The sequence below is a fragment of the Cupressus sempervirens genome, chromosome 5 (assembly GCF_028749045.1).
Source record: "Cupressus sempervirens isolate cs-2001-9-10 chromosome 5, ASM2874904v1, whole genome shotgun sequence".
Classification (NCBI taxonomy): domain Eukaryota; kingdom Viridiplantae; phylum Streptophyta; class Pinopsida; order Cupressales; family Cupressaceae; genus Cupressus; species Cupressus sempervirens.
The window spans coordinates 623,841,708-623,857,506 of NC_143122.1; positions in this window are offsets into that span (position 1 = coordinate 623,841,708).

The window sequence follows — 15,799 nt, forward strand, 5'->3', positions numbered from 1 at the left end:
ACAGGAAGAACAAAAAATCCTTCTTTGTTCTTCCTATTCTCTTGCATCCTGATGATGGATCATGTAGTATGATCTGAGACGTTGATGGTAAAAAACTATACACAATCAAATCCAAAAATTAAAACTCATAAAACATTACTTTTATATCTATCATTTCTATATTTGTGTGACATTCTAATAAAGATATGTAAATTGGTTAGAATATAATTCTAAATATTTATATTAAGTGGTTCTTTGCAATAATGGTAAGAAGTTGTGAGTAGTAATGATATATACAAACACTTTTGATTTAATTTTATAATTCAAGACTAAATTTAAATTTACATGTAAGTAAAATAATTTTTTTAACAAAAATAAAGTAGATAATGTCATAAATAAATTAAATTAACAATTATGCTAATAAAATAATTATTGATATCTCTCAAAATGTGATAAATATGTTTAAGATATATTACTAAAGTTTAACACTACATATATCTCTATATTTTACATTTTAACTCTCTTGTGGTATATAACACTAATTTGATTATAACTTTGAAAAAGAATTGAAGACCTCTACAAATATTTATATCTATCTTTAATAAAATAAAAAGCAAGATCTATATAATACCCCAATCTAAATTTTATAAAATAATGTCATTTTTTGGTTAGTAAATTATATATATATATAAAGTACAATGCATTTGACACCATTACGAACTCCAATCTAATAAAATAAAAAGATTACTAACAATAAATACCTTCTACAATAGTTCAAAATTTAATATAATTATTTTAATTAAAAGAAATAATTTATGTTATAAACTAGAGTATAAACTAGTAATAATGAATATAAGTCTATCAATAGATGCAAAATATTAGTAAAATTATTATTAATTATATAAATAAGTTAACAATCATATTATTGAAAAGTCATTCATAATAATATGAATATATCAATTGATACGTGGATAACTATATTAATTTATTGCAAGATATTTTTAGAATATTTTACCATCCTATTAAGGAACTCTCAAATGTAAGGGTAAAAAATATATGCACATAATATTTTTTATAAACACTAACAACTCACATGCATAAAAATCATCAACACAAGTTACATGGGGGTAAGTGCATAAAGATGATGTAAAAAGGAGAATATAAGTGGTCACTTTTTTCTCCCTAAAATTAGGTAAACTTAAACTCGAAAGAGAAATTTGACTCTTATGCTCTCAAAATTAAAAGGTATAAAAAGAAAAATAATTGTAGTACTTTGAATTTAGTTTATAAACTACCAATATTTTTCTTTAAAGGATAGGGTAAAAAGGTCAAATGCATTAAACTAGAAAATTTGATTTTGAATTTTTCTTTTAAAACATATGATAGTGTATGGCGTGTAAATAGAGATAGATAAGAGTGAGATCTAGAAGTTATATACTTTTTTAAATAATTTTTTGGGCAGGTATTTTATGATTTTTTGAATCGCTTTCCAAGGGTAAAAAAGTAGATGTCTACAATGCTTCCAATGGTTCCACGACAATCACTATGATATACTATGAGTCATTAGATAATTGTATGATATCATGTGTTGATAGTTAGATGATTATCTATATGTTATGATGCCATTTATATTTATGAATTTTCTAACATAAAAACCCTATATCTATATTTTTATGGATCATGTGGATGTTTTACATTTATATTTGATGAGTTTGATATGATGAGGGATGAAGTCATAGTCATTTTCTTTTGATAGCTACATAATCTATCGATCCCTACCATTTATATATAGGTGGGTGGGTGTGTGTGTGTGTGCGCGCACGTATGCATGCATGCACGTATGTGTGTGTGTGTGCGCACGCGTGCGCTTACGCGCATGTGCGCATGCGCATGCACACACATTAATATGTTTAATATTACCTCTTATTATTACCAAACTAATCTTAATATTAGCTCTTATTGTCATGTGTATGGTGCAAATGCTATTTTTTCTTGCTTTTCTGTAATGGTAAGACTTCCAACAGAAAATTATAGATTACTTTCAAGCCTACACTTGTTGTTTGCCTCACTTTTTATTGTATTTCATTGATATTTTATTGTTTGGTGCTTGGTTACATGTTATTTGGGTCATTTCAAGGTGTAGCAACACTATGTTTAATATTGGATCTTATTGTCAGCAAACTAATTTTCTTATTATGGTGTTTATGATGCATATCCTTTCTTTTCATGCTTTTCGAATGATAAATCTAAATACTAGTAATGCCAATGATTGCCTCGTGTTGTGTTGATACTTACCACATTGAATAAGTGCTCACTCACCACTAGATAAATGGAATAAACTTGTTTTACATTTCATTATTGTATAGCTTTCCTACTAAATTAATTGTTTTGCCCCTTACTCATCGTAGGATAAGTGGAATATGCTATTTTAATAGTGTTTATGTGTAAGATTCAATTAGTTGTATTTGTTGGCATGCCTATTCATGTTTCCTTTTCAAAACATTGTATACTCATTTTGTGATATGGGTGATCAGAATGTGGGAAGGATTTCACATTGCATCTTACATCTAATTGGAATATGCTAAAAAAAGGGTGTATATTACATAAAATGACAATTTTGTAGAGGCAAAATGGTGTGTGTGGTTTAAAAGAATGAGTCGCACAGTTGTGAATTAAGATGACAAAACCCATAAACTAATAAAGGTGATGAAAATGTGATTCATCAGTTAGACAAAAAATATAAAAAAGGGTAGTTAGCATTAAGGATACAAGAACATTATTTTCTTACTTTACACATGGAGTTTGAATAAAGTAGAATAAATTGGAATTGTCTCTTTCCTTGGTGCTTTAATGATAGGGTTTTTGGTTCTAAGGTCAAGGTCAAGCTTTTGTTTTCCCCATCAAAGCGTTATACGTTTCCTAATTATAGGGATGAAATAGGAAGTAGTTGCAAGATTTTCACAATAAACATGAAAGGATACATGCTCCTATTCTTGCAAAAGTAGAGTCTATAGGGTGTTTGCATTGTGTAGAAGATATTTAGACTACACATTCATAAGTATTCTTCCATGTTTAAGGGTGGATAGGGTTTTTAAAAGGTTGCCTTGTACAAATAGGAGAATGTGTGCATATGCGTTGATTGTTGAAAAAAGAGCCCCAAAGTTCAAAGATTTGCAGCCAAAAGAGTACTACTATAATTTTAGGACAAAGAATTAGGATATGTTAAGGAAAAACACCATATATAAGAGAATAAATCTACCTAGAGTAAAACATGGGAGTTTTGAGTGCAATGAGTAAGGTTTAATTAGAGCTTGTTTTAGGTGTTGACAACATCATTTAAATAAAAATTAAACATTAGAATTTTTTTGGCAATGTTTACCGCATGGGGTAAATGGATTAATGCACACAAACAATAGAAAAGAACAACAGTACTCCTTTTATTATTCGCATATGCCAAGACATTACAGTATGCTTATGATCATGATTACAATGATCCCAAAGGGTGAATATATAATTTTTGTAACAATTAACGAAGGGCTCGTTAGCTACATAATAAGAACCTTCCTACAGGGGCCTATTGGCTACCTAATATTTACCAATGACATACATCTTGTCAGCTACACAATATTTATCAACAACATCATCCCTCCAAAAGAAAAAGTCATCTCCGGACGACAATTACAAAATATCCGAGATAGATTAACAAAATGAAATACATTAATTGATTGACTACAAAAAAATAGATTTGTTTTTGTCACACCACTTTCACGCTCATCCCGTGCCTGCACCAAATTGGTCTCTAAACCATGTTGCATCTGTAGCCTTTGTTAACATAATACTGTCTCCTTAATCAAGCTGACCTTGATAGCCATCCATGCTGCTTTCTCTGCTTCCAACTCTTGGGTACCCTAAGCCAAGTGTCATTGTACTACCTTCAACTGGATGATTAGCTCCTCCTAAGCTCTCTATGCATCCACACAAACAACTTTACATCCAACACCTACTTCAAGTGTCTCAAAGCGCATCACCCCTCTTGAAAGGCTTGCTCTGTTGATCTTTCCACCTCTGGCACACTATGCCTACAACAGCTCCAAGTTTCATCAACTGGTCACACTTCCCACGATTGATAGTCTGCACTGACTAGGGGTCTAGGGGGCATCACCCCCAGTGGGGTTGAGGGACAGCACCCCCACAGGGTCTTGGGCACTCCCAAACCCACACAAAAGTCCATGGAACACACCATTTTTGTCATTTTCTTCCAATCCCACACTCTTTCTAGCATTTGCTTGCATTTTCCACCTGCTTATGTCCTTCCCTTCCATTGAGCATCGTGTGTTACTCATTTTGAACTTTTTTGATCTGTCATCATTTTTTTTTCTATTTGCTCCTTTCTCTTATGACTATTGACTGCTTCCTATATGGTATTTGTGCTTGCACTAGTTATGCTTTGCTTGCTCCTCCTGAGTGTATGACAAACTGGTTATGTTCATCTTGCATCTTCTTTCCTTACCTGCATATAGTTTAATTGTCTTCTTTAAATGTCGTACGAATCTCTTTCTTGCTTCCTGTGAGATTCACGTGCCTTCTTTACCGTACACTATACAGCTCCATCTTGTCATTATAGACGCCATATAGATATGGGAAACTAGGATGGTTCTACAAAATTAGCAACCTGTAGGGGCTAGAAGCTGTACGATGCTTAGAAAACATGAACCTGGCAATTGCCATACAACAATATAAAATTTGTAAGAGAAACTTGTATCGACTGCCAACAACAGCAAAAAAAGGGTCTGTACAGTTATTATTCAGCTCTTGCGTGTAAAGTTCGTACAATGCTAACTTAAGCTTTTAAACCCTTTCAAAAGTTCGTACTGTGGAAAAAAACCATTCTTGCTCTTTGTTTCGTATGGCTAGAAGACTTCAAATATCATATGATTCCCAGACGGAGTATTTAACCTTCAAAATCCATATGTGCCCAAACAGAGAACTTTATCTTTAAAATTCGTACGGCCCAACAGAGGACTTTATCTTCAAAATCTGTATGGGCATGGGATCAGTTAAAATTTTTTTTGTTAGGCTATGGAAACCACCGTACGGTGCTTCCTAGGTTACTTTAAGATATTGTACAATGACTGTTCTTCTTCCCTTTTTTTCCAATTTTTTTTCTTCTTTTTTAATTTTTTTTCATATTTTTTCTTAAATTTATAGAATTTTACTAATCTTCAATACTCGTCGATGACGGAATAGGTCACACCTGATATATTTTCAATTTTGAACCGTTCACCATTTTTAGAATTTCTTCCTTGTCCAATGGCCACAACTTTATTGCTCCGTTATTGCCTACTTCTCGGATCTGGTATGGCCCGAACCATTTGACTTGAAACTTGCCCAATTTGATTTCATTCTGTCCATTATACTTCAACACCAGCTACTCCGATTGGAACTTGTTCAATTTCAGGTGTCTATCATGTCATGCTTTGTGCCTATTCTGTGTCACCTCCATGGCCCATTGTGCCTGCAATCGTTGCTCATCAAGTTTATTTAAGTTACACAATCTCTCCCTTCAATTTTCCATATCACCCAGTTTGTTCTCAACACTCGGTACTATGAATTCCGTCGGTTGCCACTCCTTGTCGTCAATAACTATATTCTTGGTTTTAGAACCTTTACTCCATAATGCTGAAGCTTTTATTAAACCCCTCCTCTTTGTTTCCTATGCAGACCGTATGATGTGTTTTCCTTGTTGTCAGCACCTTTCTACTATATCCATGATTCAAGGTAACATTTTCTTTTCGTGCGGTCCATTCACTTTGTTCCGTACGGTGGGATCTTTCTTTTTACTAGGTTTGTATTGTGTGTTCTTCCCCTCGGCTTCATCCATAACTGCCTTTCCTTCTTTCACTTCTCTGTATTCCTTTAGACATTCATTTTCCTCTTCTTTTTCACCTTCATCGACCCTTAACATATTACAACTCAAAAAGAGTTTGTAATTCTCCATTTGCCAATGGAAAAGGTTGTTTATCGAGTCCAAATCATCATTTGTTGATCCACCTTGCAACCGTAGGATTCCTTGCTCATTAGGTTCCAATCGCTACTTTTCATCATCCTCATCTTCAGAATCAGATGAGAGTGCTTCCTCGCCCACCATTTGTGTGTGTAGATCAATAATGAATTTCCTTCCTTTGCTTTCTAGTGATAATGTGTTTTTCTTCTAGTCATTTTTGGCCTTCACTTACACAAGCCATCCACGGCCCAGAATAATGTCATATCCTCTCCTCTTCAGCGAGATGACGACGAAGTCGAGTAGGAACAGTTGTGTTCCAATCGTCACTTGTTGTGCCATCAGGATGCTAAGAGGTTTAATGTCGTGTTGGTCTGCTGTGACCAACTGGAATGTAGGTGGCCACAACGTCGACTACCCCAACCTCTTCCAAGTATCCTTTGGTAATACATTCACGTCGGACCCTTCGTCCACAATTGTGTCTGTCAGAACAGTTCCCAAAATTATCATCTTGACGACCACCAAATGTCGTCAAGATGTCAGGGCTAGCAGCATCGGGTCCTCTGCATGTGCTCCACTTTCCCTCTCCTTTCCTTGTTCTACTAGTACTTTAGCAGTGGGAGCAATGTTTATGAGTGTCAATTGGAGCTGAGGCATTGTGAGTAGCAAATCGTTTATTTTGATAGGTACCTCAATTTGCAGTATCTATTGTATGATGTTCTATTTCGCATAATTCCTAATTGAGGTACCTGTGGTGTCCTTCAAGTGTGCATGCTTTGTCTATATCAGTTTCTCAATTTCCTTCCGTACTTCCTCCAGCCTCTTCTTTTCTTCCGCCGAGTTGGGGTACAATTTTTCTTGTTTGCGTATGATTGTCAACACCTCCTCTTCATCCGTCCCGATGGTGATTAGATTCACTCCTGACTTCGGGCACTGGGCATCCTCATGATCTCTAGGACTGCACCATCAGCATAATAACTTCGGTGCATTTGTTGTTGTACAGTCTCAAGCAAAGTGGCCCCACAAATTGCACATGCAGTATTGTACCATTGGGCAGTCATTCGCATCATACTGAATATAGCTACGGCTCCCATTATTATTGTTGGCATTGTTGTTGTTTTGACCTCGCCTATTATTTTTGTACCCTCCCAATGTGGCACCCTCGTTGTTGGTGTTTCTACTCCCTCCTGCTGTAGAAGCCTCCTGTGTGAGTACTTGTCGAGGTCCTCTTGTTTTCATGTTGAACAGGCTTTCTTTTAAGGAATGTTCCATAATTTGGCAGATCTCACAGAACTGGTTCTTCAGACAAGATCGCTTCATATGGCCTTCTATCTTGCAGTCTGTGCACCATAGCTCATTTCCCTTGGTCTCCTTCTGCATGTTCTTAAATTCTTTCATCATTCGAATTATATCCTTTTGGAGGGCTAGAACCTTCTTGCTGCCCTTTTCGTCATTTTTGCTCTCTTCTTCCAAAGACGCATCATTGTCTGACTCAGATGAGCTACTCTTCTTCTTCTTCTTTTTTTTCTACTCACTTTCCAAGTTCATCACTCGATTGTATGCTTCAGTGTATGACGATGGCGGCACAATCTTCATTTTCTTCTGCAACTTCGAGTGTAGTCCTTCAATGAACCATATCTTTTGCAACCCATCTGCTAGCTTATTTTCTATTTTATTTATTAAGTCTTTTAATTTACTGGTGTATACTTAAACTGTTTCATTTTTTCCTTGCTTTGTGTTGTATATCTTTGCTACGATCTCATTGTCATCACGTAATAGTTGAAATTCGGTGATAAACTCCTTTTTAATGTTGTCCCAATTGGTTAATTTTTGAAGATCTGTATTGGCAAACCAATCAATTACTACATCCCTTAGGGTTGCCAAAAATTGTCGAACTCATTCATTTGTATCCATTACACCATTCTTCCTCTAAATTGTTTCACATGTTTTATAGTGTCGGATTGGACCGGTTGTTCCATCACCATAAAACTTTGGCAACTTCTCCTTTGGTCTAGCCATTACTGTTCAAGGTTGAGGGATTTGTTGCATACCCATGCTGTTCTACACACCTATGTTGTTTCGTACACCTGCATTGTTCTGCACACCTGCGTTGTTTCTGACAGTCGTGCTATTTGGTGAAGAAGGGTTTTTATCAATTGAAGCTATCTGTTTTAGAAGTGTATCTTGGACGAAGAGTTCACTCCAACCTTGTGCTCCCCCAACACTTTGAGCTATGCAAGTTAATCCCCTTCCGTCTGGATTATCTTCCCTTGCCGTATGCAAGTTCAGAAACTCCTCTCTTGCTTCTTCCACCAAATCCATCCATTGTCGAGTCTCTTCCAACAATTCTTCAATGCTTCGGTGTCCATTGGCAATTTGCTAAAACCTTCATCTGCGTTCGGCCTATTGTGCCAAAATTAAATTCCCTTGTGCAATGCATATTCTATCTTTTCCCTTTAGCTTATTTCTATCCTTGTTAAGCTGATTTGGCATTAGTCTGCATTCCTCTACCTTTGTTCCAAGTCCATCAGGTACCAGTGCCAAATGTTTACCGCATGGGGTAAATGGATTAATTCACACAGACAATAGACAAGAACAACAGTACTCCTTTTATTATTCGCATATGTCAAGACATTACATTATGCTTTTGATCATGATTACAATGATCCCGAAGGTTGAATATATACTTTCTATAACAATTACCGAAGGGCCCATTGGCTACATAATAAGAACCTTCCCGAAGGGGCCCGTCGACTACCTAATATTTACCAATGACATACATCCTATCGGCTACACAATATTTATCGACGACAGGCAATGTTTGAGATTTCCTTAAGGCAAAATGCACCTTGAATTTTTTTAAAGAAATGCTAGATTTTTATGGATGTTGTTAGGTTTCATTGACACTTTTAGCTATGGTTTATAACTTATACAGTTAACTCTTCATCCAAACTCACTATTGAATATTCACTCATCAAAGATATAGAACTAGAGCATATTAATGTCCATAAATTATACTTTGATGAGAAGTCTAATAGGGGAAATGTCATCGTTGAATACCTTCTTTTTTCTTCTTCTTTTTTGAAATCATTGATTTTTGGAAAAAGGTTCACTAAATGAACCAAATACTATGAAATTGAAAAAGAAATTTTAAACAATAGGTAATGAGTTGATAAAAAAATTAATTATGATAGTCTAAGGAAAATTATTGGTTTCGTGTCATTTGAAAGTTAAGGAACTCAAGTTGGAAGAAGTTGAAGTCTAGAGTTTTAGTAAGGTCGTTAAGCCAAAAGCATAATAGAATATAATGACTCAAACAAAAGGGAAGGGCTTTTTAATTACCAAAAATGGTGAAGAAAAATAAGTTTAGGGAGACTTTTTAATGACATTTTTTGAGCCAAATAGTGCGATACAAACAAACCTAGACATTTATAATCTCCCCACTATTAGGGTTAGTTTGGGACAAGTAATACTTGCAAAATAATGGTTAGAATCACAAAAATAACAAAACTAACTATATTATTCTACCTTATAATTTAACCCCAATCTTAAAGACATCACCAGATTGGGCTTCCTAGCTCATAACTACATTGTCGTCTTCCCAAGAGTGTGCCCCTTAAGATTCTTCTTGGATGGGCATCCTCTATCCAAGGCCAATCACATGCATATGTTGACATCATTAGAATATTCTAGCACATTGGTTCTCTGCCATGGCAGACAATGGAGATCTTAATATCTCACAAATTGCATGCTTCGAGTCCACATTGATTCTCAACCATGGTGGACAATGGAGATCTTAATATCTCACATGCTCAATGCTTTGAGTCTCATTAATATCCATGGTGCTAACCCCATAGGTTAACACAATATTATCCACAAGTATGATTCATTAATATAAATAAGTTTAGAAATATAATTAAACAAATATAATCCATAAACAAACATTTCTTACTTTCTTCTTTTCTTGGTCCATGTGGCTCTATCCTTAGTTGGCCCTTCAATGAATTATTCCTTCTAGAATTATCTCAATTCTATTTTTACTTTCTAAAATTCTTCCTTTTCTAATTATAAGGAAATGACAAAATATACTTCTTTTGTTTCTTCTTTTCCAAGAATCACAACCTTCTATAATACAAATCCTTTAAAAAGTCACAACACTTAATAGTTATAATCCTTTTGAAAAGTCACAACACTTCATAAATAAAATCCTTTGGAAAAGTCTCAATACTTTATAATTAAAATACCTTTGAAGAGTCACACCTATTCATAATTATGACCATTTCAAAGGTTCACATCCTTTCAATATCAATGATACTATTTTAGAAAGTCACTTCCTTTTTTTCTTCATATTACTTTTCTCTTCCATTGAACTCCTCTCTTCTCCTTTTCCCCCCCAACCCCCCAAAAAAAAAAACTCTCCTTCCTTTAATATCTTAAGTTTATGGAGTCATGTTTATTTGTTAAACATCTCTTGACTTTTCATTAGATGTAGTTAATTCATATTATTCTATGTTATATTATTCATTTACTTTCTTATTTGTGTTTATTAAATTCTATTTAGAAAGTTATACATTTTTTTCTACAATATTGTCCCTTGTATTTAATTTAATTTCTTTATTTACTTATTGAAATTTTATTATTTTTTAATTATTTAAAATATCATACTAAATATTATTTCATTAATAATATATATTAAAAATTTATGATTTCCTAGTTTTATATTTTAGTATTAGTTTTAATATTACTTTATTACCATTATTTATTTAATAACATTGTATTATCTAATTATTAATACGCATTCAATACATGGATGTTAATATAGTGAACATCGTTTAAAGTGAGACATCATATCTATGTTATAGTATTTTAATTCTCAACTCTATTCACAAGTTTGTGTGTATTTTCTCAAACTAGTTCACTTGATTTATCACTTTCACAATACGATTATGGAAAGATGCTTTCTTTTACAAAAGTTAGAGGATATGGCATGAAAATATAAACATGACCAATAGTATAGGGAGTCACTAAAACACTAGATTTTTTAATGATGCATTTATTATGATACTCTATTAGACCCTTATATTGTGTAAAACAGAGACCTATGACTCTAAGTGGACTATTAAGGAGAGGCTTGGTAACAAGTTTATATATGTGCTAGACATTGAAATTGTTGATTTAGTTGTTCAACTAAGTTCAATGACATGATCATAGGCACATGACACTCAAACAATTATCGTATTATTGTACAAAGGAGCCACCTCATAACATGTTTAAAATTCAAGGTAGATTCGCAATATAATAAATATTTAGTTGCATAAATATAGAGGGAAAGTTAAGAGCAATGCCACACTTTGGGCCAACAAAATAGTTGTAGGCAAAACAATTGTCCCAAAACTACATGACACCTAGAAGGCATAAAGAGCTATTGGTAAAACATTTTCTCAAAACTATGTGATTGATCTAATTTTATTATTAAAATTCAAAGTAGGACCAATTTTATATAGTATGGTTTCAACCAAAATGTTTTTGGCAAGAGATTCATGTAAAATTATTTGTGGCTACATAACCCTTCTTGTGGGAATAAATTTAACTTCCCTCCAAACTTTCGAAGTCAATAGTTCTTTTTGTATATTGGATTCATTGCCATTGATATCTAAGGGTCAATCAATGGTGTGTGGGTTTAACATGTACCAAATTTATAGAACAAATATCAATATTTTGTATACCAAGGGAAATATTATTTGTTTACTAAATTGCACAAATATTAATTATGGTGCCCATGTTAAAGGTGATTTATCTTAGGCAAAATAAGTTTTTATATATAACAAATCTCTTTTATTTGCCCCTTATTAAAGATAATTAAAATAATTTTAATTAACTTTTAGTACCCTTCACTAAGAGGGACAACCTCCTTGTTTGATGCACCCTCCTTTGGCAAGCAAGTTTAAGTGATAAAAAAATCATGTATGCTAGTTGACCTATTTTTACGAGTTGCAATTTTTTGTAAAGAGGTGTCTTGTGGGGAGAACAAATCACAAATGGTTTGAGTGTTAGAAAACAATAATTCGTTGAATATCCTTCCTATATTTTAGGGAAAATCCACAATAGAAAAAAGAAGATTTATGAGCACAAATCAAACATATATTTGGATTAAGTCATAATGGATTTTTTTGGTAGATATATTTTGGATTTAGGAGCAATCATTATAGATTACAATGTGGATATGAATAGAGATGTATTGCATATTTGAGATTACATTTGTATGTCAAAATTTTGCTAAAGTTGTGAGCACTTAAAGGTGATCTAGAAAATATCCAAAAATGTTATTAATTCATTGCATTTCAAAGGTTGGTGCCTTTTAATTTTTTGGATTAGGAGGTTGGTTCCATCTATTTTTCTAGATCAAGTGGTTGGTGCCTCTTGCTTGAATAAATTGGAGTATTTTACTCGATTGATTTCTGGTTATAAGGAGATTTGTGCCTCTTATGAATTGGTTCCTACAAAGTTATAATTTTTTTCTATAAAACCAATAATGTATTGTGGTTTACTACAAGGGTTTCCACATAACATCATATGTACATCTTGAGTTCTCCATTTGTAGATCTTGTTTGTTTGGGTGCTTTTGATTCTTTGTCTATGATTGTCTAATTTTAAATAAATCAAAATTAGTGTATGTGATGAAAGGTGCTCCCCTTAACACCAAAACACAACATAAATAGAGAAACAACAACAAATACATAGAACCGAAAATGGGCTTCTTATTATCTCTAAAAGTATGGAATTACATATTTCATAAATACAATATGCAAAGCCACATGGGCACTTCCTTTACAATATTCTCCAGGATAGAGTCACAAACTACCACCCAAGACTACTCTTGAAGGGACTATGGGCCTTCCTATGGTGGATTTGGTGTTTTTGGCTATGATATTGTTAGCCTTGTCATTAAAGGTGTAGGGTCTGTTGATTCAAACAACTGTTGTGATTCGTTGGCATGGCACTCTATGGCAACCAAAACTGAGGAGGGATGGATTATGGTTAAAGGCAAACATTCAAAGAAATTTCAACCAATTCTTCTCCTAAATCCCCTAAGTTGGGGGCTAAGGGGAAATCTTAATTATGTTGTCTTTTTTTCTTTTTGTTGGGTAGTCATCTTATTTAGGGCTTATTCTTTTTTGACCACCAGTTCGTGTGGGTGGGGATTATGAGATATTGGGATCCCCTCATTTGTTTGTGTCCTATTGTATCTTTGCCCTATTTTTTCTTTGAAGAGCTTATTGTATATCTTTCGATTTAGTTTGTAGGTTGTCGTGCTTTGCACCTTCTTTGTATTTGGGTTTCAAGGCCCCTTCAAATCCTATTTTACTTAATCAAAAATATTATCAGTCTTCCCTATATAGGAAAATTTCTACCATCTGGGAAGATTCTAGACATTTATCCTTAACCCTTGAGGTTGACTAACCCCCAATTAACTATTATTTTCATATTTGTTACATAGAGTTGGCTCAAAATAATTACAAATTATAATTTTAGGTACCCCAACTTCTAGATGCCATAACTTTTGCAAGTAACTTTGATCAGATACTATAACCACTTTTTAGAAACAACAACCTTTGATCTACAATGCTTGACTCACTTGAGCTCTAGTTAGTTGAGGTTCGACCTTGTTCCAAAATCATTTAGGTCTTCAAAATCAAGCTCAAAGATTTTGTATGACAAGGAATCTTCACTAGCATGATGATATAACTAAGATGAACCTACACATGTGAAATCAGAACATTCTAAGCTCGTATGACCAACTTACTAAAAATAGTAAGTTTTCAAAAATAACTCTACATTGAAATAGCCCTTATTGAAAAGACAAAAATAGAACTATTTTTGGGTGATGCATAATTGCCCTTACACCCACTTGCAACAATATGTGTTTTTTCTTCAATTGGCATAAGATCAAGTTCCTTTCATAAATCCTAACCACTTAAAGGGAGATGTTATAAAACACATTTGGCTAGGAAAGAATTATATGTTTTCTCACTAAACCAAGCACTTTATGTGATCAGACAAACAATGCCTTCTTTAGCATGAGGATGGAAATGTATTTAAATACTTTGGGTTGCTAATTTGACAATCGGTTATAAGAGGCTATACACCACATTATACTTCCCTAAGGAATTAAGTTGAAGAGAAGAGTAAGTGAGATTAATGCCAAAGCCAAGGATGCAATATTGTGTGATGTAGTCAAATGCGGATTTGTAAATGTTGTGCAAAGTAAATCGGTGAAGGATTCATGGAATAAGTTCAAGAATGTCTATGAAAGAAGTGATAAAGTAGGCAAGTGAATTTTTAGGCCAATTGACAACAATTTGAAGGCCTCAAAAGAAAGAAAATAATATCGTAGTTGCATATGTGGTTAGTTGATGAGACTCTTAAAACGATAAGGCAGGGGTTCCATGGAGGAGGCTTGGGTTCTATTTTTTGGGAGTGGGTGACCCCATGATAAATATTTTTTGGGGGCTAAGGGTTTATTTAGAATCTTTTCCTACAAAATACGAGCTTCGACTTTTAGCCTGCTCAATTTGAGCTGGTGGAAATGGGGTGGGGCACAAGCTTAGGGAATTTGTTGCCACGTGTTGACAATTCCTTTATTTTTCCATCAAAGCTAATTAATATTTTTAAAATCTCATATATTTTCACTATAAAACTCACGGACCTTACTTAAATTTAGGAGTTAAATTTATTAAGCTGAAATAAATCAAAAAATTCATGGGACTACTCACATCAAATTTTCCTAAAAAATCTCAAGGGCCACCCACTCTATTTTGATGTAAGCCCCCCTCCATGGGGCCCCATCCTAAGGGGTCTTGGTGAAACAAAAGAGGAATCTATGATAGTTTAAAGATACTAAGAACTTTAAACTATAGATTTTATTTCAAATGTTTGTGATTGAAGAAATGAGCGATTTAGAAAAGATGACAAACATTAATTGCATAGGATCCAACACTACATTTGAAATGAGGATTAACGAAAGACGATAAAATTGTAGGTATACTTCAAAGTATTTAGATGAAAAAAAAGGTTCAAGTATAAGTTTAAGCGAAGAAGAGGAAGCATATCTTGCATGAAGATTTGAGAAAATATCTATCCTAAAGGTAAGTAGACTCAAATGTTTTAATTATGGTAACATGGGTCACTTTCTTGCCTTATGTCTATAGTTTGTAAGTGAGAGAAGTAAAGAAGAAGTATATAAAAAAAGAGAAAAGACAAGAAAAATCATTATGGAAAGAAGTACACTCAAGGGAAATCTATGAAAATGAATTTCAAAAGACACAAGGAGAGTCTACATACTCAAGGGAGTAATATCTCATCTAAAGAAAGGAAAGAAAGATTTTCAAAAAGTGATAAAGAAGAAATTATCTTCATGGACATAGAAATGAAAGATGCTCCAAGATGCAAAGATAATGAAAATGAAAAGATTGGAAGTGAGGAAGATATTATAGAGGAACTTGAGGACAAACTCACCATCAGCATAGGCCAAATCAAACAATTGAAGAAGTGGAATTCAAATTTAACAGATAAAATCTTAGAAGATGACAAAAAATCCAAAAAGATAACTATATATTTGAAGACTCAATCTAAAGAAGCAAAAAACTTTGAAGATGTTTTACAACACCAAATAAAGGCAAAAGCATCAAAGCGCGTTTTCTGTGTGTTTGCATATTTTGCATTTCTTGCAAAGTTTACCATCTTTTTTTCATGTGTAAATGGTTTTTTTTATTTATGTCTTTTTTATTAAAAATATTTTAAAATTTTGGGTAGTATGAT